The sequence below is a fragment of the Lissotriton vulgaris genome, chromosome 7 (genome assembly GCF_964263255.1).
Source record: "Lissotriton vulgaris chromosome 7, aLisVul1.2, whole genome shotgun sequence".
In the NCBI taxonomy this organism is placed as follows: domain Eukaryota; kingdom Metazoa; phylum Chordata; class Amphibia; order Caudata; family Salamandridae; genus Lissotriton; species Lissotriton vulgaris.
This window is the reverse complement of record NC_141695.1, coordinates 939,760,792-939,788,517: the sequence shown is the minus strand read 5'-3', so window position 1 is coordinate 939,788,517 and position 27,726 is coordinate 939,760,792. Positions and strand designations below refer to the sequence as shown.

General features: G+C 42.9%; 1 protein-coding gene and 1 pseudogene across 3 annotated transcripts in view; both read left to right on the top strand.

Annotated features, from left to right (window-relative positions):
* LOC147702773 (protocadherin alpha-C2-like) overlaps window positions 1-27,726 on the top strand; it is an 868,304-nt gene that overhangs the window by 338,611 nt on the left and 501,967 nt on the right. The window lies entirely within an intron of this gene.
* Window positions 1,582-24,029, top strand: LOC147702775 (protocadherin alpha-10 pseudogene; annotated as a pseudogene).

Genomic DNA, 27,726 nt, shown 5'->3' with positions numbered 1-27,726 from the left:
AAAAAATCAAGCATTCAGGCTCATGTGAACAACACTGATACAATTAATGGCATGTATTTACACAGATATGTCTCTGAGCTGCAGGACCCAGGGATGACTGCACGACTCAGAAGACTAGTAAGCCTCGAGTGGTCCGGCGGGGTGTGTTGAGCGGCCCAGAGGGGCCTCCCCTGTAGCATTGAATACTGCGGATGTGAGATCTGCAATGTGCCTGTAAGAGGACCACGTTTGCTCACATGATGAAAACAAGAGAGGGGCTGAGCACAGAAGTATAGTCTGCAGCACATCTCTTCATGTTTACCTTTAGAAATGGTGAGTGCTTTCCAGCGGATTTTCCACAGAGCCTAAGACTGCCTGAGACGGTGATTCCTGCCTGACAGCCTTTCACCCTCGCATTTACCTTTCGCGACACCCGCTGCGCGGGTGCCGCTCACCTGTTCCCTCGGTCTCCCGCTGGTGTGAGCGGCTCTGCGGTCGGCAGAGAGCACACGCGCTCCCAGTTGAGGAGAGGCCGGGTGAGCATTTTCCAAGCGCCAGCAACGCGTTGAGCCTGCAGGGGGACTGCGAGGTCCAGCAGCCTCTGCTCTACACAGCTGGTGCCTCTTCCCCCTGCGGCCACGCCCCCAGCCTCCAGCATTTAAATCGCTGCTTACATCGGCTGTGGTGGGTGCTTTCCAGCGGATTTTCCACAGAGCCTAAGACTGCCTGAGACGGTGATTCCTGCCTGACAGCCTTTCACCCTCGCATTTACCTTTCGCGACACCCACTGCGCGGGTGCCGCTCAGCTGTTCCCTCGGTCTCCCGCTGGTGTGAGCGGCTCTGCGGTCGGCAGAGAGCACACGCGCTCCCAGTTGAGGAGAGGCCGGGTGAGCATTTTCCAAGCGCCAGCAACGCGTTGAGCCTGCAGGGGGACTGCGAGGTCCAGCAGCCTCTGCTCTACACAGCTGGTGCCTCTTCCCCCTGCGGCCACGCCCCCAGCCTCCAGCATTTAAATCGCTGCTTACATCGGCTGTGGTGGGTGCTTTCCAGCGGATTTTCCACAGAGCCTAAGACTGCCTGAGACGGTGATTCCTGCCTGACAGCCTTTCACCCTCGCATTTACCTTTCGCGACACCCGCAGCGCGGGTGCCGCTCAGCTGTTCCCTCGGTCTCCCGCTGGTGTGAGCGGCTCTGCGGTCGGCAGAGAGCACACGCGCTCCCAGTTGAGGAGAGGCCGGGTGAGCATTTTCCAAGCGCCAGCAACGCGTTGAGCCTGCAGGGGGACTGCGAGGTCCAGCAGTCTCTGCTCTACACAGCTGGTGCCTCTTCCCCCTGCGGCCACGCCCCCAGCCTCCTCGTATATTCTGACTAGTCTACTTCCGCACCGCGGGACGCACGCGGGACGCAGGCCGGGGCGAAGCCCGGGCAAAGGGCGGGCCGTCTGTGGCCGTCCGGGGACGACCGAGGACGGGACGGGCCAACCCATTAACATCTACGCCCTAAAAACAAATAGTGATCATCGCAGAGTCATAACATCGAAGAAAGGTAACAATCTTCCCTCTCTCCCTCTCTTGCGATATAAGTGGCACGGTCTCCTCACAAATGGGTCTAAAGAAACTACGCTCGCGAACAATCTTCATGAAACGAATGGGAACGGAGGAAGCAGTTAGAAAATCCACTGATAAAGGAATCAAAGCTGGCCGCAACAGCCTGACCCCAGCAATCAGCGAATACTTCTCGTCTCTACCAGCAAAAAAGAAACCGGAAAAAACAATGTCTGCCATTGAAAATAAAACATCAGGGAGTCTGGAAGATCGATCTTGTTTATCGGCATCCCCCCATCTGTCTCATAATGTCAGCGACATTGTGTTTAATAACAAGTCTACTTATACAACAAGAGAACAACAACCTGAAAACTCCAATTCTAGTGCGGTGATATCATCAACGCCTATAAAAAACCACGAGGGTGTACACAAAACAGAAGACCCGAGTATTCTTAATTTTACAGCAGAACAAAAAAGTTTGAACTCCGATATACTCTTGATAAAGGGCAATGGGAGCCCTCAAACACTAAAAGACTTATGTATATCCAACCAAAAAGCAGGAGAAAACAGTCCAGAGCTAAAGTCAACAAATACAGACACAAAAAAACTTTCTATACATGAACAAGATTCCTTTTTGGATCCCTTTGTAATAGAAAACAATAATTTTGAAAAATCTTCTATTCCCTTATCCAAGGCTTTCTTTACACTACAAGAAATTCTCGAATCAGTTCTCTCCTTTCTAGGTAACATCCTTGAAAACTCTGACCAAACTTTGGATGTCCAAATTGGTATTCTGAAGTTTTTAGTAGAAGAGAAAAGAAAAAAGGAGTCCTCCAAAAACACAGAAGGCAAACTAGAGGATACCAACCGACGACAAGAAAATGATAACAAGCAAAGCATTTGTCACTCTTCTACTCAGACATCAGATGATGATTTTAAATCAACTGACAATAGGAAAAAAAAGGAATATTTTAATGAATCCACTTTATACTCCTTGAAACGTCTGTTTAGAGAAAACCCCCCAAAAAAGCAAAAACAATTCCCGATTTTCCATAAAAAAATGGGAACGGAAAGACTCGACAAAGACTCTGTAAAAGAAGTCGAGGAATCAAATGTAGTAATTAAATCTGAAATATCCTCAGGAGAAATGACACCAAACTCAACTAAGGATGTTACGCTAAAGGGAAAAAATAAAAGGAAGAAAAAACCTATGAGAAGGATTCATAAAAAGCAAGCACGTAAATTGAAATTTCAAAAAATTATAATACCACAAAAAGAACTACAGGAGAAAAACGACGAGAAAAGTACGCCATGTAGGAGTAAAAAAGAAGAATCCCCCAAAGGAACAACTATTGATAGAAAGAAATCCTTGAACCCAAAGGCGGATGTATATCTCCCATTAAACACAGCTATTACGACAACATATGAAAATGCTGATAAAACTCTTTCTGAAAAGGAAAATGACTGCAGGAATGACACACAATCTAAGGTACTTCAATTTGAAGAACTATTTCCCACTGACAATACCCCTCTTAATAGAAGCAGGATCCTTCACCTTTTACAGAATATAAAGACTCTTCAATCTATGACAAGCAGTGACATCGACCTAGTATCACTCCCAAAGCGAGGTCAAAGTAAAATCGCAATAGTCTCGTTTTGGTCTCCAGTAATACCAAGTATTATTTTGAAGGAAAAAGAGATAATATACCGATTCGGTTATGATGTCATAGAGAAAGCTGAGCTTAAAGGAAACAAAAAATACCCAACTTTCAATAACAATACGCAACTCTTTTCTACACTGCATTCAAACGAGGGACAAAGATCCTCGGGGACTCTAAGATATCCAGAGGGTATGCAAAATAGAGATATAGAACAGGGAGAAGAGATACTGAAAATCCGAGTAAAAAAAGGGGAAAGGGAAGTGTGGCATATGGAACCAAAGGAAAATTTTGCTGAAAATAAAATGGAGAACTCATGGACCTGGCTCCCAGGGATTTTAAACTATAACAAAGGTTCTAACCAACTAAAGTACCCTGTTTAACCAAGGTCTAAAGGTTACAACGTGGAATATCGCTGGTAGAACAATGAAAAAAATGAAGGAAGTCCTTAGTAACCAGCCCGACATACTGACCCTACAAGAAACCTGGGCAACAGAGCCCTTTTCACAAAAAGGATACTATGTGTATAGCATATGTGCAAAAGCCTCAAACCGGGGCCATGCCAAAGGGGGACTGGCTATTTTAATGAGAGAGGATCATCTGTGGGCACAAGAGATAGTGGAAACCAATAGTGAGAACGTGCAATGTATGAAACTGTCCCTGAAAGCCTACAATTTGACCACAACTAAAATAATGTTGCTTTTCAATGTATACGCCCCTCCAGGAAAAAAGCACGACAACTTATATGACGAGACCTTGCAAATTATTATACAAATAATTGAAGCCCATACGTTCTCACCCTATATAATCACGGGAGATTTCAATGGGAAAATTTCCAATACAGAAATAAAAAAATGGGGAAAAATTCTGGAAGAAGAAAGCCTGGAACCTTTAATCCCTCAATTCCCTAACGATATTCGATCTAATAAAAGAGGGAAAACACTGTTAACAGTACTGCTCTCCATAAACGGAACAATCCTCAATGGGAATGTGGAAGGCGATATCCCGGCAGCGTATACAAGACAGGGAAACGGGAGACCATCTATAATAGATTATATTATTTGTGGCAAAGACCAGCTTGAAACTATGTCCCATCTATGCTCCAATTTTACTACAGAGAGCGATCATGCCGTCATGCAACTTAGAACCAGTTGGTCGGTTCCGTCCGCAGAAGAAGGTCTGATGACCCTCGATAGAAAGGAAACTCTGGTAAACAGCGATCAGAGACGTATCTTCTGGAATCCTACCTCTTTGAGTAAAATGACAAATCTGGTCGATCACCAACAGTTCTTAAGGAATCTATACTCCGAAGATCCTATAGAAAACTTCGAGACCATGCTCATCGAACTTAAGGAGGTATTAATTGAAATGAATCTTCAAAGAACTAATACAATCCCAAAAAGAAAAAATAATAACAAAACAGGGAACTCACTGATAAAGAAAACCCTAAACAAATTGATACGTGCGCAATATTTACACCCCTCTCCTACTAAAAAGAAAGAAATAAACAAATTGAAAAACCAACTCAGAAGAGAAAAAACAAGTGAGAGAAAAACCTTTCAAGATCGTAACTGGGTTGAATTACAAATTGCTGCCAAAGAACCAAACCAAAGAACTTATTGGTCCATAATAGCCAAGATATCAGGGACAAAAAAGAAATTACAAGCAGTACCTGTTCCTCCGAAAGAGTGGGAAATTTACTTGGCAGAACTTTACAAAAAGAATGTGGACAAACTACAAGCAAACAGTCCAGATAAAGCAAAGGAAAAAGTTATGGAAAAAATAATCCCGAAAACAACAACTATAATGGTTGAAACACACATTCGGAGGGCAAGAAGCTCAGGAGCCTTTGGTCCCGACCAAATTCCTATAAAGGCCCTGCAGACAAATTCTAGGGAATGGAGCCTTTTACTAACCCCACTTTTCAACTATATTTTCTCCACTGGACAAGTTCCCAAGTCATGGCAAGGGAGCACTATTATCCCTATTCACAAAAAAGGTTGCAAAACGGTAGCAGGAAATTACCGCCAAATAGCCCTGATGGACGCTACCGGGAAAATCTTCGCAGCAGAGGTACTATTGCAATTAAAAAACTGGGCCTTCTCGATGGGTCTGATACCCATGTTCCAGGCAGGCTTCAGACCCAAACATTCTGTTACGGACAACATTGCAATTATCCAGTTTTTTCTGGACAAATACGTCACACGAAAAAAACAGACGGTCTACATGGCTTTCATAGATTACTCGACCGCTTTCGATCAAGTGGATCGCCCCACACTGTGGAAAAAATTGAGGAGTTTGGGAATCAATGATCACTTGCTACAGGCAATTATAAGTCTCCATACAACTACATGGTGTCGAGTCCAAATGGGGGGCGAAAAAGGATTAACGAAAATAATATACACCGAAAACGGCCTTAAACAGGGTTGTTTACTAGCTCCCTTGTTGTTTTCGTTATATCTCAACGATTTGCCAAATCAACTACAAAAGGGCTCAAGCCTGCCCCCAAAAATTAACCAACAAAGAGTTCATTTGTTGCTTTATGCGGACGATATAGTCCTATTCGATCTTACACCATTTGGTCTGCAAAAATCTTTGGATATTCTGTTCAAATATTCAAATGACAATTTTTTAATCCCGAACGTAAGAAAAACCAAAGTTGTAGCCTTTTCTGGGAGGAAGAAAAGTGTCAAATATAATTGGAGGCTAGGTGATGAAAAGGTCGATGAAGAAAAAGAATACATTTACCTCGGCAGGATTCTTTCTAAGAATCTAACAAATACAAAGCATATCGAAAAGTTAACGAAAAAATCTGATTTACATGCAGGAGCACTATCAAGACTATACAACGCCACGGGGAGCAGGCACTTTTCCTCATTAATAAAAATATATAAAGTTAAAATACCAGCGGTCCTGTCTTATGCCACAGAATATATTCCCATTCAACAATGGGGCTTCATGGACCGTCAGGAGGGAAAAATCTTGAAAAAAATAATGAAGGTCCCAACTGCTACTCCAGTTCAGGTCCTACGGCTGGAATTCGGAATTACTAGCGCTTTTGCCACTGCCGTGGCAAACATAATTAGATGGGCCTACCATCTCCTTCATGCTACGGAGGGAACTCTTAGATTTCTGTTACAAAAAGAGACTTTTGGCACAGATGTAGTTAAACAAACTTTCTTAGTGAACATGTCTGCGGCACTCCAAATGGCTGAAATTTCTACAGAAATCTTGCAGACTTGGTCCGTGTCACAACTAAAACTCTTTCTCAAATGTTTTACACCTAGGTTGAGTTATGATTTGGACTACGCTCACAGCTATAGGCTAAAAATATTCAAGCCATTCACTACACTTATAGAGTATAAACATATACAGCCATATATCTCTTTTTGTCTTTCTCACAGTGCAAGGAGGGTAATTTTCATGTATCGAGCTGGGATTTTACCTGTACAAGCCTATAAAGCAAATTGGTTACCTGGAGATCTCTCCCACTTATGTTTGTTATGTCAAGGGGGGGAACAGACTGTGGAGCACTTACTGTTCATTTGCCCCAACTCTAAAGTGGTAGCAGCTCGCGCTCATTATATTTCACCGATATACAGATCCTGTAGGCTATCAAAGGAAAAAGAAATTTTAACAGCGGCCATAAATCCCCCGAACGAATTTGTATGTTATAATCTGTACAAATTTTTTAAATCCATGTTAGTTTTATATTAATTTGTGATGTACTTATCTTATGTAAAGTTCACTTTTTATCTCATGTTATATTTGTGGTCCTCGGTTGAGTACCAACACAAATAAAATCTTTTTGACTTTGACTTTGACTTTGACCTTTAGAAATGCTAATAAAATGAATATAGTTTCTCTAATAGCACTAGCCTGAAGTCTACATGGGGCCATCCCTACAGAGTTAGGGCCTGTCCATCCCAGGAGGACACTCACATAAAATGCTTTAATGGTGATGCCCCATCCAGCTCGAGTCAGATTGAGATAAATGTCATCTGCCCCTCTGAAACAGATGGCAGAAAAGGAAAACCTACCACCTGGAGCCTGGATCCGAGATCCTGAGGAAAATTGCCTCAGACATGTGTGAGTTAAGTCCAAACCTGCTTGATTCCTCCTTCATGCAACACCACTTCACGTTTTAGATTGAAGGAGGCAAATCCACACTCTACCTTCCTCCCATCCAGTCTTTCCATGGTGCTGCTGCGCCTCGCAAACCTTCCGCAGCTGCCCGTTCAAGGAGACCATGTGTAGGAGAAGTGCTCGCTGAATTGGTACAGGTGAGAATGGAGCAGGCGCTGCTGCCCAGGAATGAATGGGCCATTGTGAAGAGACAGAGCAGGGGTGAAGCATCACCGCCTGGGCTCGTGTGGTCCAGAGACAGCCCACAGGGAGCTGGCTGAAATGTAGTTTGTCAACATTTGGTGTCTGACTCAGGAAGATAATATAACCTCTGGAGCTGTGTCTGGGTGACGTCAATGAGGAAAGGATGCTGCCTCCTCATCCCCTCCACTCTCCACGGTGCTATGGCTTTTGGGGAATAACTGGAAGTAATGGCAGCTCTGAAGGCCAGAGCAGCAGGCCAAAAATCCTGGAGAGTGACGAGAACCACCATTCGCAGGATGAGGCTGGGCAGATGAGAAAATATTGGTAAAGCATTTAGAGAGAACTTTAATAGGCCACCAACCTCTATAGTTGTAAAGCCAGTACAGTGCATGATTACTTGATGTGGACATACTCCTTACTACTAGGCTTCTTGAAATTTGGTGCTTACCACAGTACTCTCGTCATAGAGATGTCCTTTGAGTGGAGGTGGAAATTGCTTTTATGAAGAGTCCTCCATTGAAAAGTACAACTTAGAACAACTTATATTTCCATAGCTTTTGAGAGTATAATACACGTCACCCTCTCTAATGTAGTTCCTAAGTCCTTTGCACATGAAATTGCTCATCAAGTCTGAAGGTACCGGGGTGTCTGCAGGAGTAGCCCCCATTCATGCAGAAAATGAGATTCCCTTGCTGTGGTGACATTTACTATAAAGTTTCGGCATAGATTAAAAATCTTTACTGGGTGACAGCTTCATTAATGCACTTCAAACATCCTATTCACCAGGCCAACGAACGTTGTTGTTCCTGGTCCGCTTTTGTAAATTGGGATCAGACTTTTCAGTAACTCTGTTTTTTTTGTCACTTGGTGGTTTCAGTGTGGGTTATAGAGGGTCCTGCATAGCCCTGTTTTATAATTCAGTGATTTTCGTATTTTTTACAGGATGCACAGACTTCTTCTTTGAGGTATTATCTAAAGTATACATTAAATGTTCATACAACATAAGGACTTAGGTTTATTTTAAATGTTTTGGTTGTAACCATCATTACTGTTAGATTTTTATTACATTGCCAATATCATCCTTATTTTATTTATTTAGTCCATTTAGTTCAAGGACATCAGCCTATCCCAGGACTGGTCTCATTGGACCACTCAAGCAGGGGTCTTCTGTCAGATTTCCAGCTACACCTGTACGCCCCATATGGATGCATTTCCTGAAATGGTATGGAATCTGGGTGTACCTCAGCCAGATGCTCATAACAAAGAGGGTGCTTTCTGTCTACCTATGTTTATATATATTTTTTTTTTGCAGAGTTTTATATAGCGCCAACTAGACCCGAACCGAATCGGGTATCAGAGCGCTTTACATAGCACCAATTACGTTACACAAGGACACACATTCATTTCAGGCACGGGGAGATTAAGTGATTTGCCCAGAATCACAGGAGGTTTTGGCGTTGTTACAGAGACTCGAACCCAGATCCCCAGGTCCGAGGTACAGGGCCCTAGCCAAACAGTGCTTCCCAGCACTGCAGACCGAGAATAAAGCAACTTGTGAGCTCACATGCACTTAAAAGAGTCATGTTTTTACTTCAAAGCTACTCCTGTGAATATCTGTAAACCGCACCTTTCAGGTCTGCCAGGTGCTGTGGTCTCAGATTATATCTTATCCTCATGGACCCCCAAGGGTATGCATGTGAGTAATTCTCTGGTACCTGATTTTGACTCTACCTCAACAGGGTAGATTCATAAGGGTGAGGATTTGGAGTAATTCTCAGCTAGCACTTTACATTAATTGAGTAAACTAAATATACATGTAGCTATGTGAGTGACATATCAAGACTGACCTCATTAGGGTTTGACTCCTGAACAATTTTCAGCTGGTTGCTATACCTAATTCATTTGGGTGGACCTCAGGAGAGTTGGGTGTTGTTAGTACCTCTAAGCTACCTCTCTCTAACGCTCTATATTTCATCTCATGATTCACACATCCACATTGGAGTTCATAATTGATCTCCACCAATTACGTAGGGGCTTATTAATCATAAGTGACTGCTACCCAACGGGGGTGGTGGGGTTGGGCATGGGATAAAAAAACACTTACCTCAATACCGACGGCTGCTGCCTAGCCTCCGTCCTCTGTGCAGCAGGAAGCGAAGCACACAGCCTCCAGGAATCTCCTGGCCAATCACATTGTTGCCTTACAGCAGCATTGTGATTTGTCTGAGTGTCGTGATTCAGTGCTCAGACGGTAACAGGCAGGCCGTGCATGGTCTCCAACCAGGCCGCAATGCATCCTGAGGCAGGAACATGCACAGTGCGCATGGCGGTTTGGCGGGCCCAAGACAGACAGCCAAACCATCATGCGCACTTAAGGTGCCTCCACCACTCCTCCCCCTCTGATGCGGAGAGCCCAATCCCGCCTTAGCGGTGGAGCCGCCGCTATTATTAATGTATGCATGGAAAATGTGTGATACGCCTACAATATTTTTGTATGATTATGGCTTAGATGGTTGATGTGTCCTGTTTAAGGTCACTATGTCTGCGGCATTAGCAGACCTCATCTCTTGCCCTGCAGCATAACACGCAAAACTTTACTGTTAAGATATGAAAGTGATTCGCCATTCCATTAGCATTTCTCTTGAAAAGCAACACATGTAACCTTTCTAACCCCCATCCTTTTCCGCTGGACCCTTTGGAATGTAAATCAGTGTTGGGTAACCTGGCTTACGTAGATGCAGCTTCTCATTTGCCTTACGTGACTTGGGAACGTGAACAAAAGAAGGGGGTTCCCCGTGGGTAACTTCGAGATATAGGCAGGTCATAGGGGTAAAAAACAATTTTGAATAGAACAAAGGAGGACACCCTGCCTAGGGATATACTGGCCCTAACTAGAGGGTCCAACAGGTATATAAGAAGGGGTGATTAGCCTAGAAGTTGACACTGCACACAGCAACCATAAGGTCAATCCAAGTAGACTCTACAAAACATATTAGAAATATATATGTTTTTATTTCTTTTGGGATAACAAAGATATAAAAAGTGAATAGTACTTTAGTATCACATAATTCATTTAGTGCATAAAAAAGACATACATTTATATAGGGACAACAACGGAGGGGGGGAGAGGACTACATTAAGACCTACCCAGTACCAGCCACACTTCAAACACACTATCTCACTTACTTCTATCTCTTCTCACTCTACCTCATATTCTACCATTCACCTTTCATTCTTCCATTCATACTTCTAATCCTGGCGTGTGCAACACATAGGTGGTTGATGTGTTGCAAGGATCGGGATGTTAATCCAGGCAGATGACTTTTACTACGGGTCCTGATGTAATTAGGACAATGGCCGTATTCCTGGAGACACAAGCCGACGCGCGTTTCGGTGACAGGCCAATGAGGCCACACCTTCGTCAGGGCTAGGGGCAGTATACTGGGAGGGGCACAAGTGTAAAATCTGTATGGTTTCTTATCTCTATTATCAGGGACCATAGGCGTACGATGGCTTCTGCTGCACTGGGAGGCCAGTATTTCTAATTTTCATTAACTGGACTCCAGAGATGTTGACCATGAAATGTCTTGGAATCACGAAATCAACAAGAAAGTAGGATCAGGCTGAGTTATTCAGGCACATGGGGTTGATGGATTCCCAAATCACTCTCTGAGGCAATATTTCGCAAATTTCTGTTCGGGAGTAGGACAGTTAGAGCGGTAATATTCGAGTTTCTATATTTCCGATGGTTTCGGGGAACCCCCGGCTATCCGTGAAGATCTCGGAACAGCCGGTGAGCACATCAATGCTATGTTTTATTTCAACACCGAGGGCTGGATCACTAGAGTTCCTTCCACAAGTGTGTAAACTTTTTTCAATGGAGTTCCAATGGCTTCTCTACTCGATTTACTGCCACGAAGGGGGACGGGTAGAAGAAGAGCCTTCCTATCGAGGACCGTCTCCTTCAGGTGGGGTTCCGCCGACCGCGCCTGCCGGCCTACTGCTGGGGACTGAATTCTCTAGTGATCAAGCCCTCGGTGTTGAAATAAAACATAGCATTGATGTGCTCACCGGCTGTTCCGAGATCTTCACGGATAGCCGGGGGATCCCCGAAACCATCGGAAAAATAGAAACTCGAATATTACCGCTCTAACTGTCCTACTCCCGAACAGAAATTTGCGAAATATTGCCTCAGAGAGTGATTTGGGAATCCATCAACCCCCTGTGCCTGAATAACTCAGCCTGTTCCTACTTTCTTGTTGATTTCGTGATTCCAAGACATTTCAGGGTCAACATCTCTGGAGTCCAGTTAATGAAAATTAGAAATACTGGCCTCCCAGTGCAGCAGAAGCCATCGTACGCCTATGGTCCCTGATAATAGAGATAAGAAACCATACAGATTTTACACTTGTGCCCCTCCCAGTATACTGCCCCTAGCCCTGACGAAGGTGTGGCCTCATTGGCCTGTCACCGAAACGCGCGTCGGCTTGTGTCTCCAGGAATACGGCCATTGTCCTAATTACATCAGGACCCGTAGTAAAAGTCATCTGCCTGGATTAACATCCCGATCCTTGCAACACATCAACCACCTATGTGTTGCACACGCCAGGATTAGAAGTATGAATGGAAGAATGAAAGGTGAATGGTAGAATATGAGGTAGAGTGAGAAGAGATAGAAGTAAGTGAGATAGTGTGTTTGAAGTGTGGCTGGTACTGGGTAGGTCTTAATGTAGTCCTATCCCCCCCTCCGTTGTTGTCCCTATATAAATGTATGTCTTTTTTATGCACTAAATGAATTATGTGATACTAAAGTACTATTCACTTTTTATATCTTTGTTATCCCAAAAAAAATAAAAACATATATATTTCTAATATGTTTTGTAGAGTCTACTTGGATTGACCTTATGGTTGCTGTGTGCAGTGTCAACTTCTAGGCTAATCACCCCTTCTTATATACCTGTTGGACCCTCTAGTTAGGGCCAGTATATCCCTAGGCAGGGTGTCCTCCTTTGTTCTATTCAAAAAAGTGACTTGGGAACGTGCCTGGTCATGACGCACACCATCTGACACTTCATATTTGAGTCAAGTTACGCCCAAACACCTTCAAACTACGAATGCTGTCTGCAGCAGACGAGGCAAGCATCTAATATGCCCAATTCGTGGAAGTAACGGCAGCGCACATTTTGAAAGACTTCGGTATTTTTGAATACTGATCCTTTAAATTTGCTGCCCACCGCCCTGACCGGAACAGGCACTGGGCCCTCAATCTGCTACCAAACACAACAATGGGACAGTCTGGAACTAACGTGGCACAGTATGGGTAGTATTGCATTGACCTCTTTTGGTGAGAGACCCAAGGTAGTGCTTCTTAAGTGTAGATTAAACTTCTCTCGTACTTAACTCTACCTCAAAACATCGCAACGTAAAATACATCCCTATATACTGAAGAAAGATTCAATATCGTAGGGCTAATTATGTTTAAAAATGTGTGTGTGCTTGTTTATGTGTGTGTATTTATACAAAACATAAATACAAAAGAGAAAATACATTGATCTAATACCTTTTGGAAAGATATTTTCCAAGAAAGATAAATTAATTCGAAGCCTTTAAAACTAACTCCATCCCTGCAATTTACAAAGAGGACACAAGATGTCGCTGTTCATTGCAAGGTAATGGTGTCTTAAAATGTTCTTTTGTGATGCTCCTGCTCTTCGAGCCTGCTGCCGTATCAGAGCAGCCAGAGGTTGGTGTGGTCGGGAGATGCTTGGCGTGAGGACGTCTGTCAGATTTCGCAGCTGATATTTGCAGCATCCTGTGGAGGAGAGGACGCTGGCCGAGGCACCGGCTCCGTGGGATGGGTTTTGCCGCCAGACACTGGATTCTGCCCTGGATTCCCGTCTTCACGGTTTCGCTCCTTTGCTGCAGAGGACGGGCTGAGGGACCGATCCGCTACTCGGTGCTGGAGGAGTCTGAAGCCGGCACCGAGGTGGGGAATGTGGCGCGGGACCTGGGCGTGGACCTGAGGGATCTGTACGGGCGGAAATTCCGTCTGACTTCTAAAACCAAGGGGCAGTATTTCACGGTAAGTATGAAGAACGGGGCTTTACTGACGAAAGAAATACTGGACAGGGAAGCCCTGTGCGGCAGCGCAGCCGCCTGTGTGATGAACCTGGAGGCGGTGATGGATAATCCACTGGAATTTCACCGCCTCGAGGTGGAGATTGTGGACATTAATGACAACGCGCCCGTGTTCCCGGCGAGTGAAAGCAGGTTTACTGTGGCCGAGTCAACGCCCCCCGGATTTCATTTTCCGCTAGAGGGAGCCTTCGATCCGGATGTCGGTACAAATGCTCTTTGCACGTATCATCTGAGCATCAGTGAATATTTCGATCTAGAGACTGAAAGGAGTGAGTGTAAAAGTAAGTCTGCTAAACTGGTTTTAAAGAAAGCTCTGGACAGAGAGCAGCGGGCTGAGCATCACGTGATCATTACAGCTGTGGACGGGGGGAACCCGAAGAGGTCTGGTACATCAGAAATTATAATTAATGTTCAGGATGCGAATGATAACCGTCCTGTCTTTGATAAAGATGTGTACACGGTGAAGGTGCCTGAGAATACAGCAGCAGGCACCCTGCTATTAAGACTTAATGCCACCGATCTGGACGAAGGGGATAACGGAGAAATAATGTACTCTTTCAGCAGTCGCGTCACTGCTAACATAAAACACCTGTTTACCATTAATGCAGAGACTGGTGAAATACGAACTCAGGGACCCCTTGATTACGAAGAATCACATTTGCATGAGATCAATGTACAAGCGCAAGACAGGGGTCCCCTGTCTCTCACTGCTCACTGCAAGGTACTAGTGGAGGTTGTTGATCTCAATGACCACGCCCCGGAAGTAGAAGTGACTTCCATGTCAACTCCAGTGAAAGAGGACGCGCAGCCTGGACTGGTCATCGCCCTCTTCACAGTGACTGATAAGGATTCTGGAGTGAATGGGCAGGTTCACTGCCAGATTCCCACTGACCTCCCATTTGCTGTGGACTCCAAATACCAGAATTACTACTCCCTGTCTGTGAAGGAACCTCTAGACCGCGAGACGGCTTCTGAGTACAACGTCACAGTCGTTGCCACAGACGGGGGATCGCCCTCACTCTCTGCCATGAAGACGATTATGGTTTCTGTGTCTGATGTGAATGACAACCCTCCCGCCTTCTCAGAGTCGTCTTATGTGATCAGTGTTCCAGAAAATAATGTGCCCGGATCTCACGTTCTCCAAGTCTCGGCTCTAGACCCGGATACAGGTGACAATGCTCGGGTTAGATATTCCTTGCTAGAAAACAGCCTGGGCACTGTGTCTATTCTCAGTCTCTTCTCTATTCACCCAGAGACCGGAGCCATTAATGCTCTTCAGACTTTTGATTATGAGAAGCTCCAGGTGTTGCACTTCCGGGTTGAAGCAAAGGATTATGGGTCACCTTCCATGAGTGGCATCACCAGTGTAACCATATTCATTCAAGATGCAAATGACAACCCACCAATCATTTTCCAGACAGGATCTGGAAGTGCTGGATCAGCAGACACAGTATTGGTGCCACGGTCCGCGAACACTGGTCACATTTTAGCCAAAATAAGAGCAATTGATGCTGACTCTGGACACAATGCCTGGCTGTCCTATGAATTGAAAGATTCCACAATGGGCACACTCTTCCGGGTCAGTCGCTACACGGGGGAAGTCAGCCTCAGACACCCTCTGGGTGAGAGTTATCTGGAAAGACATGAGGTTATCATCCTGGTGAAGGATCATGGGACCCCGCCCCTTTCAGCAACAGCAACACTTACAGTGTCACTGTTTGAAAATAACCCTGAACTAAAATCAGAATACAAGCTCAAAGACGGGAATGAAAACGACCTCAGCAACCTCAACTCCTTTCTAATTATCTCTATATCCTTTATTGCCAGTATATTTATTTTCTGTGTTATACTTTTCAGTGTTTTGCATTATATCAAAGTTCGAAATGACAGAGAGAGATCAGAGAAACTAAACTGTTGTCCAATCGGAGGAGTCAATTGGGCTTATTGTCAAAACCAGCAGTACTTGACTGCAAGGTCAACAGAAGGTGACCACGAAACTCCCAAATCTAACTTGTCTAATCAGGGATGGACCCATTTTATAATAAACGGAGGAGTGACTGGAGATCTGATGCAGAGATACAGCATTAGCGAAGTAAATGATACCTCCACACCCAGTGAGGTAAGAGAATATACTTAGATGGAACTTTTATGTTTATAACCATTAACATTTAAAGCAAACATCACAAAATGAGGTGATAATACCTGCCATAAATAAACAATGCATACTGGATATTTACTTTGCAATTCGCCATGCACTGACTTTTACTTTGACATGAAAATGAATTTCATGAATCAGGTTACTTGCAGAGTGTACTCTTTAAGCATCCACTTATTTTTATCGAATGACATACCGGATAGTACCTTTTTTTTTACTTTGAAGCACTTGCAGAACAGGAAATAATTGACTGAAATTGTCCTACGTTATTTTAGTAGTGTTATGCAGCTTATAGTTCTCCAATGTTATATGACCAGCGTCAATAGACGGCATTTTCATGGGACAAAAGTGAGTTGTTTTGACCTTTGTACAGGTGACAAATCGGAACATGGCACCTAAAGAAATGAAATCATTGGCATTGATGCTACGGGAAATTATATTAGATATAGTGGCATCGCAGGGCGAGTCTTTGAAAATGCACCCGGTGCAAAGGTACTGAACTCATTTAAAATCTTACTGTGCGAATAGAGATCCCACTTAACGTGTCCCCAGTGCAGTGCCAGGATGCATGTACCCAGAAGCAGTAGCAAGATGAATATGCTTCCAATTGTTTATGTGGCGTAGAAACTGAACAGCAAAGCAAGTATTAAGGTTTTTGGTAATTTCCATCTTGTTTGAAAGATTGTATGATTATATTATATCAAAAGATTGTTGGCAACATTCAGTTGATTGGTGCAGTCAGTGGAAGAGAATCACTTTAGCTCTTGGAAAGGATGTGTGACTGTTCAACATGCGTTGGGCTTATGGTCAACGTGTGATTTCGCTCCATACTTTTTCTAAATGCTTTCTATAGTGTTATTCACATAGACAATATGGATTGGTAGTTGGGCATATACATAGCTCAGAGTGCTCTCTTTGTGTATATTGAACAGAAAAACAAATATTGATAAAGAAGACGAAGCACATTCGTGCCAGTGAAATGAATATTCATCCGTGCTATGAATAAAATGCAGATACATTTTAAAACTCACAGGTGATGACAGTAGGGTGTGTTATTAATATTCAATAAGTATTCTAGGGTTCTTGTCACTTTCACCTAAACAAACGGTGTACCCAGAATCAGATGCAAACCAGAGTTGTCGACGCATGCAGGAATCTTACTGTTTATTTACAGAATGTTGCTGGAGGCAGCAATGCCAGAAATGGTCATATCTTTCATCAATTCACAAAAGAGCCACGATCAGTAAGATAATTGGCAGCATATGCTGTAGGTCATTCGTAGGTCACAGTATACAATCCCATAATTGTGAAATTATGTGAGAATAAATGAGTTAATTGATAATCATAACAAAATAGGCACGTTAAAAAAAGAAAGCATTTAGGCTCACATAACCAGTACTGATACAGTTCATGGACTTACACAGATATGTCTCTGAGCTACAGGCCCTGGGGATGACTGCAAGTCAAAGTGGACTTGTAAGCCTTGAGTTGTCCGGCAGGGTGTTTTGAGTGGCTCAGAGGGGCCTCATTTGTAGCATTGAATACTGCGGATGTGAGATCTGCAGTGTGCCTGTACGAGGACTATGTTTGCTCACATGATAACAGAAAGGGAGTGGGATGAGCACAGAAGGATGGTCGGCAGAACATCTTTTCACCTTTACCTTTAGAAATGCTATTAAAAATGAATGTGTATTTTCTACTAACACTAGCCCTAAGTCTGCAGGGGGCCATCGCTACAGAGTTGGGGCCACTCCATCCCAGGAGTACACTCACATCAAATGCTTTAATGTAGATGTCCATCCAACTCGAGGCAGATTGTAGTAAGCGTAATCTGCCCCTTTGCAGGAGGTGGATGAAAAGGAAAACCTTCCACCTGGACCCGAGATCCTGAGGAAAATCGCCTCAGGCATCTGAGAGCTAAGTCCAAACCTGATGTATACAATAAGAGATTAAAAAAAAGAACAACCCAGCTGTTATCATAAAAGAAGGTGCAGTGTTAAAACATAACAATCCATTGGAAGAGCCGGGCACAATTACAATAAATACCATAAAGAGGGTCTGAACATTAGTACCACTAATCGCATCCCCTGTGTTATTTGCTCATGGAATGGGGGTGGAGACCACCCCACAGCTATCACATTTTGTTGACACTTGGAACAACGTATCTATTTTGCCATATGTTGCCACACCTAAGTCATGGAGCCTGGCTGATATGTAGTATGTGCACATTTGGTATCTTACTGAGGAACATAATGTAATCTCTGTGAGCGAGCTGTGTCTGGGTGACATCAGTGAGGAAAGGATGCTGCCTCACCCTCCCCCCGAATCTATGCGACAGTGTGGGTGATAGGGTATAACTACAAATACCAATGAGGTACTGAAGGGGTAGTCTCTATAAGAGACACTGGAGGTGGATACATCCTCCTCTAGAAATATATAAAAAAAACATGAGGAACCACCCTAGGATAAATTGCTGAAAGGATATACTCACAGGTCATGTGTTTCCTACAGTGGTTGGAAGCACACATAGTTTCTTAAAATACCCCTCACACACCAAAAGGGCCTTGGGAATAATAATACTCTTTATTGTTTGGTTTAAAAAACCATTTACAATTTGAAACATGACAAAATTGAATAATAGAAATGACTGTGACACAAGTTTTTAAACAGTGAATTTAAAATAACTTAAAATTCGGGGGGCCATTAAGGTCTGATAATGTTCTGATAAAGGACATCCTTCTGGATTTCTTGTAGTCTCTGATTTGATTTTTGTGTCTATTAACTCAGCGGCCATGCTATGGTGAGGCGGGTTTGGATGTGATTGTGACTTCAAGTAGTTTTGACGCTTTATGGACAAATTTAGTAAGCCCAACATTTAGCTTGGTGTTGTCAGGGTTAAGAGCGGCCATTATTGCTTGGCAGCAAGATCAAACTCCCAGTAATACATTGGCCTCCCAGTTTTGACCGTCTGGCCGTAAGCAGAGCAGGGCATGCACAGACGATGTGTTCCATTGTTTCAGAATGATAGTCACACAACCTGCATTCTTTGCTAGTACCTGGCCGGCGCCATACCAGGAGGTTCTTCAGAAAGGGCCATTCTCCCATTCTTGAGGCTAAAAACTTCTGTTTCCAATAAAGTGCATATGTGCTTGACAGGTAGAGCGGCTGAACACCCACTTTAAAATTGGCGATTACAGCCCAAGCGTGTCTCCTCTTGACCAGTATCGCCCTGTCCGAGTGAAAAGGCCACAATCTAACGTTTTTTTTGGTAACGGACTTTAACACCAGGTGCGCGGGATTTGTATCCCAGAGGTCTTTTGCACCTAGTAGCTGTAAACTGTGATTCAGGAGTTGTTGATGCTTGTGGCTGGTCTGATTTTTCTGTATTTCCTGCCAGAGTCTGGCCTCCAAGGAACCCTCCCAGGAGTGGCGCAGTCTATGACACAGTTTAATGAATGCACCTGCCTCCACTCCGTGGTGATTTTGGAGTCCCAATTCGAGTCTCACTTGGGCTGGCCAGGCAAATTTTGACAGCCGAAAGGCTTTTTTAAAGATATTTGTTGTTAACTTGTTTATTAATATCCTGGTTGTGCCCTTGGTGATCTCGTGTCCATACGTCAGGGAGTTGATTACTTTGGCTTTAATTACTTGCAGCATGGGAGTTAGGCTGGAACCTAGTAGCTGTTTTGCCAATTTTGCAGCGGGCACCTCTAATGACAGAGCTTTAGTTTTCAATGATTCTTTGTGCTTGATAAAGGAACCTCTTGTATCAAGAAAGATGCCCAAGTATTTATAACTGGGGGTTGAATCTAGCTTTGTTTTGTTGAAGTACCACCTTTCTGTTGACCTTTTTCGCTTCCCAAAAGAGATAGTTTTGGTGTTTGACAAGTTAAGCTCTAGATGGTTTTTTGTCATATGAGCTAGCAATTCACCCAGTAGCCTCTGGAGACCCACTTTTGTGTGCTTTAACAACACCAGATCATCGGCGTAAAGCAAATGGGTGATGCAGGTCCCATCTAGTTGAGGAGGGTGGCAGTTTGTGCTATCGAGAACTGGAGAAAGGTCGATTATAAACAAATTAAAAAGGAGTGGGCCCAATACACACCCTTGTTTGACGCCAGTTTTGGTTCGAATATTCCTGGAGACGTGTCAGCCTTCACCCAGCTTGATTCTTATCCACGTTTCTGTGTGGTGTTGGATTATTGCTTGAAGAAGAGGCTGGGGTATGCCCCATGATTTTAGTTTCTGCCTTACGGACCCCTGGGCACCCGGTCGAAGGCCGCTTGGAAGTCTACAAAGCAAAGGTGAAGCTGGATATGTTGGGCTGTCACTTTATCCATCAAGATGGTTAGCATTAACAAATTGGTAGTAGTACTGGTGTTGGCCACAAAGCCCGTCTGGTTAAAAGGAAGGTGTGCAGTTGTTACGGCCCAAGCCTGTAGCTCCTCCAATAGAATATTTGCATAGTACTTAGACTCCACGTCGAGAAGTGCAACCATTCAGTATTTTTTTGGCTCATTTCTCTTCCCACCTTTGTAGATTGGGTGAATGATTGCACCTTGCCAAGACTCTGGGGCCATGTTACTTAGACTACAATAGAAAAACAAGGGGTTCAAGTATTCTGACCATATGCTGACATCGGATTTGAACATGGCTTTAGGGAGGATGTTCGGGCCTGGGGCTCCTTCGGCTCTGGCTTTCCTTATGAAGCTGATATCTTGTTTTTTAAGGCATCCGACGACACCCTAGGCTCTTGTGAGGTATCGTTCCTTTTCATTGATTCCTTGTGTGTTGGATCCTCAGGTGGGGTGTTTACCGGCTGAGCCCGCCTCGTAGGAATAACAAGGTTGGAGAAATCGGTGCAAGAATCGTTTTTGTTCGTGTCTCTGAAGTGAAGAGATAAAAACTTACTCCAGACTGCTTCGCTAATGTTTGTACTGCCATAACCTCTTGCAATTTGTTTGCTTCTATTTACCAGAGACCAGAATTGCTTCAGGTTAGGATTTTTACTTTCATAGATGAGCTTCAGCCAGAATTGATCCAAAACCACTAGTTTTTCCTTTTGTGTAGCGATTCTAAAAGCTGCTTGGGCTTTCTCGTAGTTATTGAAGTTGATTTTATTGCTGGGGTTCTTTCTTGAATGACGGAGTGCTCGGTTCCTCTCAGTTCTCAATTTCCTTGTGGCGTTTGACATGTAAAATTGAGAGATTTGGTTTTTCGGAACCCTACTCATAGGAAATTTGTTAAGAAGGAGGTTTGTAAGAGAGGTCCAGCCGCTAATGACATGAATATTTAGCTCTAGAGATTGATGTAGTAGGGCTCTGCTTTTTTCCATCAGTGATGGTGCCATGGAATCTAACCACTTTATCTGCTTCAGGTCCTCTTTGAGTGCCTGAGTGGGTGTGGGCCAGTTCTTGATGGTGTGGAGTGCCGGTGGATAGTGGTATTATTTGTGCCCGGTGATCACTCTCTCCTTGTGGAGCAATTTGATAACTCTTGATCCAGGGCAGTATTTCTCTACTCCCTAGAGTAAATTCCAAAAGCGAGAGGGATCTGCCATCTGACCGGGTCCATGCAGACGGGATGTCGGTGGGGAAGCGCCCATTCAATAAGGTATATCCTAGGCTGCTGAACTGCATTGCCATATATTCACCTAATGTTGAAAATGTGTTTCCAACAGGAATTGACTGGGATGCGAAGTGTGGAAGGATTCTTGGGGGGACTGGTCCTGTATCGTCGGCAAGATTGCAGTAGAGATTAGTATCGAAGTCACTTGAAATTATACTTGGTGTACTGCCATACTTGCCAATTAGGGCACAAATGGAGTTGGGGCCCTTGGTGTCATGCTTTATCATGGGGCTCATCCCGTCCCGCTGCGGGGTGGGGCGTGCGACGACCTACGACTACGTGGGAGCACTGTTTTTTGTACTATGTGTGGTGTAGGAATTAGTGAGTGGAAGGGCCATGGGTGAGAGAAGTAGTGCGTTAAAAATTAACTGGTTCTCGTGGACTAATAACTTTAATATTCCTGGAGCTGGTACTGTTGAAAGAGGGTCAGAAGTGTTCTGCTTTAATGACTATGCTAGCAAAACAATGATGTGTGCCATCGGAGCCGCGGGGAGGCGAGGCCTCAGCGAGGCAGTGTCCTGGAGTCAAGTGTTACTATAGGCACCCATCCCACCAGTCCTATAGCTCATGGAAAAAGAAATGCTGCCGAACACGGTAGCAACACACTGGGCACTGTGCACTAATGTCCCTAGGGACCTAGAAATTAATATAAAACAATAATCAGTACTCAATAGCAAAGCAAAACAAATCACTCAAGTACTATGTATCAATGATTTTCATCAATTGTATTCATCAATGAAATATGATATCAAACTTCAACATGACAAGTGTAATGAACATTGACATGAAATAATCAACTTAAACTATATAATGTATACTCATTGCTTCTTGTACAATGCTTGTATTATACATCACATAAAGATAGGAACCAAATGCTTGCGGACAGCCCGATGCATTTCGGGACAGTAATGTCCCTTCCTCAGGGGAAATCTATAAAGAGACAAAATTTGACACAAATATAGTTCGTACAAGTGCAATAGGTGGGTAATACAAAAAATGTTAACTTCAGACCTCCACACCGGAGGGAAATACCAGCTCAATATGAAAAGGTTGATAGAAAAAGAAAAACCAAGCTGTTGCAACAGGAAAGACACAGAAGCCAAATGAAATGATACCTTAAAAGATTGTGTAGTTAGGAAAAGACCGTACCAGAGTGACAGCAACAATCTGTGCAACACGTGCCAAATATTAAAAACATGGTGAGTGCCAAGCTCATTAACCAAAAACCCTTTATGTGTTTAAAATGTGAAAAAGTTAAAACACGTGTCATCATCAACAAATACCTGGCTGAAAACAACTGGCGTATGCTAAACAGAAAGACCAGTACAACTTCAGTATGGGTACAAAAGTGATGTGAACAAAATACCAAATGATGTGCAACAAAAAGAGGTACACCCACCTTTTTTAAGAAAATGAAAGACCTTTCGTCTGTCCTACACTCCAGTCGTGTAGTTATGTAAGAATCAACTGAAACAAGCGCAAAAACCTCATGTGAGTCACTGCCGATATCACCTTCATTGTAACATAGTTAGTAAAGAGAACTATACTCACAGAAGTAGGTATTACAATGTGTTTAACCACTAGTTCCAAGTATCACATCCCGCGGGTGTGTTATAATGTAGATAGTCTGTTTGTGTGTAAACGTCCTATAAATCAAAACGGAACACGCTCCGTTACCCACTGTCGTGTTGAAAATAAATTGACTACAAAGATCTGATCAAGACTAAGCGGAATGGTACTCACCCGAAAGACAATCACAGTACCATGAAAACTACTAACTCAGCTGACCTCAGTCGAGAGCTATCCGACTCACAAGCGGAAACGTGCTTTAGGCGTCCAAAGGCACATTGACTAGTAACCACACAAAGAGGACTAACTGTGGAACAAAATAGGGCGCCATGATGTAATAGTAGTAATCAAAAATAATGTTGCTGATGGTGAAAGATCGTGGACTATGTATCCTATGCTACAACAACAGATCGTTACTCATGTTTTGCATGCAACTAAACAATGAACTGCTGCCTAAAAAGTCACAAAGTGATAGCAAATGTAACAGTCACTGGATGCTGTTGTACTAGTACCGTGGGGAGCCACTGGGGCCCAAAGTAACACATTTAAACATGCTCAAGTGAGGTGTGCTATGTTAGAAAAGGAAGCGTGTGGAAGCATGATGTATGAAACAAAGTAAAAATCAGAAAAAAGCTGTGGCAAACTGTTAGTTTGAATAAGAAGATAAATAGTGCAGCTGAATCCCGTAAATCAAAGCCCAAGAGGCACAGAAAACAAAAATAGAGAAAAGGCAATTTATGCAACAGCTAAGCAGCATTACAAATCAGAACATGTTGTAAAAATACTGTGAATATCCATCAAGTTGGAAACCATAGTATACAGTACGACGGATAATCACGTACATATGGCCTGGCGTATGAAAAGGTCACTTTACATAATATAACAAAAAATACATAAGATGATCAAGAAAATTACTACTAACTTGATCACCTATAAACATGTGTATTCTTCTGTTTACAGCATAAACTCTCACAGAGAACAAGACATATCAAAGCGGTCATTGAGACCTGCTGGGTGCATCGTTCCTAACGTTTGTATCCAGAACAATTCCCTTTGTAGTAACAACCTGTTAGTGTCACGACCTGGTCTGTCTATTATCTGCTCTATTACTTGAAACCGTAATTGTGATATTGAGTGTTTAGCTTCATCCCAATGAGTAGCAAAACTTGAGGTAATATTTTTGGTACGAATTCTACTCTTGTGCTCAGTTATCCTTATTCTCAATTTACGAGCAGTTTTGCCTATGTAGGCTTTGCCACAAGGACATTTAATACAATAGATAACATGAGCAGAGTTACAATCAGTTGTGTGTTTAAGTTTAATTTTTTGACCTGATCATGGATGTGTCAATACATTCCCTACCGTAACGTTTGTGCAATGTGTGCAATTATTGCATCGTCTGGTGCCTAGATGTTTTGTAATGTTTTCTGCTGATTGTGGAGTGGCCAATAAGGCTCGTAGATTTTTCCCTCTACTGTAGGCAAAAAGGGGTCTCTCGTCAAATATGCCATTAAACTCTTTTTCGTGTTGGAGAAGATCCCAACGTTTAGAGATAATATTCTTGACTGCTCGTGAAACTGTGGAATACTTTGACACAAAAACAATGCACTTGTTTATCTGTACAGGTTGTTTCTGCAACAATTCATTCCGAGTTTTTTGCATTGATTTGTTCAAACATTCTTGTACTGTAGATTGTGGATATCCATGTGTGATGAACCTTTGGGAATATTCCTCAAGTTTTTTGTCACATACCTCTGGATCTGAACATATCCTCCGTATACGAATGAACTGGGAGAACGGCAGATTTTTAAGCAAACTCCTCGGGTGAAAACTTGAGTGTAACAGAGTGCTATTTCGATCTGTGGGTTTTGAATAGACTGCTGTATGAAATTTATTGCACTTAGACTTGTGGATTTGTACATCTAAGTAATGGAAGGATTCTGGTTGTATGTTAAAGGTCAGATGTATATGTGAATTGAGATTATTCAAGGTCGTAATCATCTCTTTCAATGCCTGTTCTGAATCCTGCCACAGCAGGAAAATGTCGTCAATATAACGACCGTAAAGCGGGATGTTTTTCCACCATGTATGATTGGATATGATATTGTCAGATTCATATTAGCACATGTAAATGTTGGCGTACGAGTTTGCCCCCGAAAAACCCATGGAGGTTCCCGTCAATTGGATGAAAAAATATTGTTGCCACTGGAAGTAACATGTTGTGTAAACAGAATTTCAAGAGTTGTAAAATGAACAGTTTCTCCATGTTGATATTATCAGAGCGTAACAATGCCCATTCGACTGCCTCTAAACCAGCTGCATGGGGAATCGAGGTATAGAGAGCTGTCACATCAATTGTACAGAACAAAATAGGTGTGTGTGGGTGAATGTTAAGTGAGTCAAGTTTCTGAAGGAAGTGCGTTGTGTCTTTAAGGTAAGTACACCAATTTTGCATGAAAAGCTGCAAGTAAAAATCCAAGAATTTACCAACAGGATCAAATATGGATCCACTCACCGACACGATAGGTCGGAATGGAGGATCACTTGCGTCTTTATGCATTTTAGGTATCATGTAGATGCGGGGACGTCGTAGGTTATGTGTGACTAAGTATGATGCAGTTTAGTCATCTATCCAGTCATTATGTTTAGCCTCTAACAATAGACTTTTCAGCATGTCTTGTAACTGAACCGTAGGGTCATACGATAACTGCATATATGTAGCAGTATCACGTACATGTGCATTAACTTTTGCCTCATAGTATTGGGTATCCATAACCACAAGGGCACCGCCCTTGTCGGCCGGTTGTAAGGTGATCGTGGAATCGTTGGCAAGTGAAGTGATGACCTTGCGTTCATGCTTAGTTAAATTGTTATGTTTTTTTATGGAAAAAGGCAATTTCTGTAAATCTTTATTGACTAATGACTCAAAGGTGTCCAGCATTTTATGTGAAATTGGGGGCATAAACGTGCTTTTAGGTTTAAAAGGATCTTCTGTTTTTGGTGAAGACTGTGGGTCATCAGAAATTACATTAGTGAAGAAGTGACGCAACTTTAGAAGTCTCATGAATCTAAAGAAATCAGCTTGAACCTGTAATGGGGTTGTTGTGTTGGTTGGCACAAATGTCATGCCTCGATTCAAAACGGCAAGTTGCCATGGCTCAAGCTGTTTCGAGGAAATGTTCATAACTAGGTCACGTTATTGCCGCTGCGCAAGGATTGTCCTGCTTTTTCTTTGTTCTCTCCTGGTTTTGAGGCGGCTGATGGTGTTTCTATGACTACATTGGCTGGTGACTGGTCTAGATCCAGAACCTGTTCTAAAAAAGACACCGTAGATGAAGATTGTGGTTTTTCAATGGCCAGAGTTGAAGGTCCAGCTGTTTGAGACTGCACTATCTGGTGTGCCGTTGTACGGCTCATTTTGGTATCCTTATCAGATACCAGACTCTCTTCAGAGGAAGCAGTAGTGGCAGTTGTTTTGTGTTGATCAAAACCTTCTTTTTGAGTAAATCTCGGCCCAAGAGTAAACTTCGTTGAGTTTGTAGTCTATGGTAACTCTCTTATATTTACGAAGCTTGCCTTCCTGCAATTCTCTTTCATACTTGTCTACTTTCTGGTCCAAGACTTCTAGTTGCAGTTTCCAAGCATTTGTCTCTAGTCGAGTTTCGAGTTCACTTTTTAGTGAGTATATTTCCTCCTCTAGATCACGGATTGTTTTGGACAATTCTTCAATAATGAGCAAAATCAAATCTAAAGAACATTTATTCAAAATCGAATACCATTTGTTCATAAAACAAGAATTTAAATGAAAACAAAATAAAAGTGGCTTGATCTCTAAGCGAAGACCCCTTGGGATACGTTTGGCCCTATGGTACTGTACAGGGGTGGAGGCGTGAAGCCTTTGATTAAGCTGTCGCCTTGTTAAGAATTCAAGTTGACGCAGTTACTGCGTGATAGACCCTCCATGGGTGTCTGAAGTTTTTACCTCCTGCATAAGAGCATAGATGTCACTTGCCTCATCAGATGTGTATGCTTTGGTGTTAGCCCTATTATTGGTTATGTTGGTTATGGAACCAAACGACATTGTATGTGATGGGTGCTACTTCCCCTAGACATGAAGCATTGTCTCTCTAACAAACACATTAACATATAGAATACGTATTGGGTATTGTATTCCATGCATGATTGCTTGCATTTTTTCACCTGGTATCAGCACTTGTGTATATATATGGCTTTATACATTGTCTTATACCACCGGCATTGTTTAGCTAGATAAATCTCTCACTATGGACCAAGTGTATGTTTCAATGTTCTATTCTAAACAGTATTATTGCCTTGTCTATGAGTGAGAACCGGTTGGACAATGGCAGAAAATGCTAAAAATATCTCGGGACAGTTTATTCGCCATAAACAATATTAAAAACATACAATTTAAGCTATGTCTAGCCTTAGTGGATACCCTAGCATTACTCCTTTTCAAGGTTACAATCTAAACAAATTTATCACATAAATCAATTAAAAACATTTGTTAAAAAACAGTTGACGCAGCCTTTCATTGTCCAGCCGGTTCTCACTCGTAGACCAGGCTATAATACTGTTTAGAATAAATAGAATATTGACATAGACACTTGGCCCATAGTGAGAAAGTTCTCTTGTTGGGATTCAAACTATAGGGACATTGTTTTCTTTAGGAGTTGTAAGTCCCTTTTATGAATAGTCCCCCATTGAA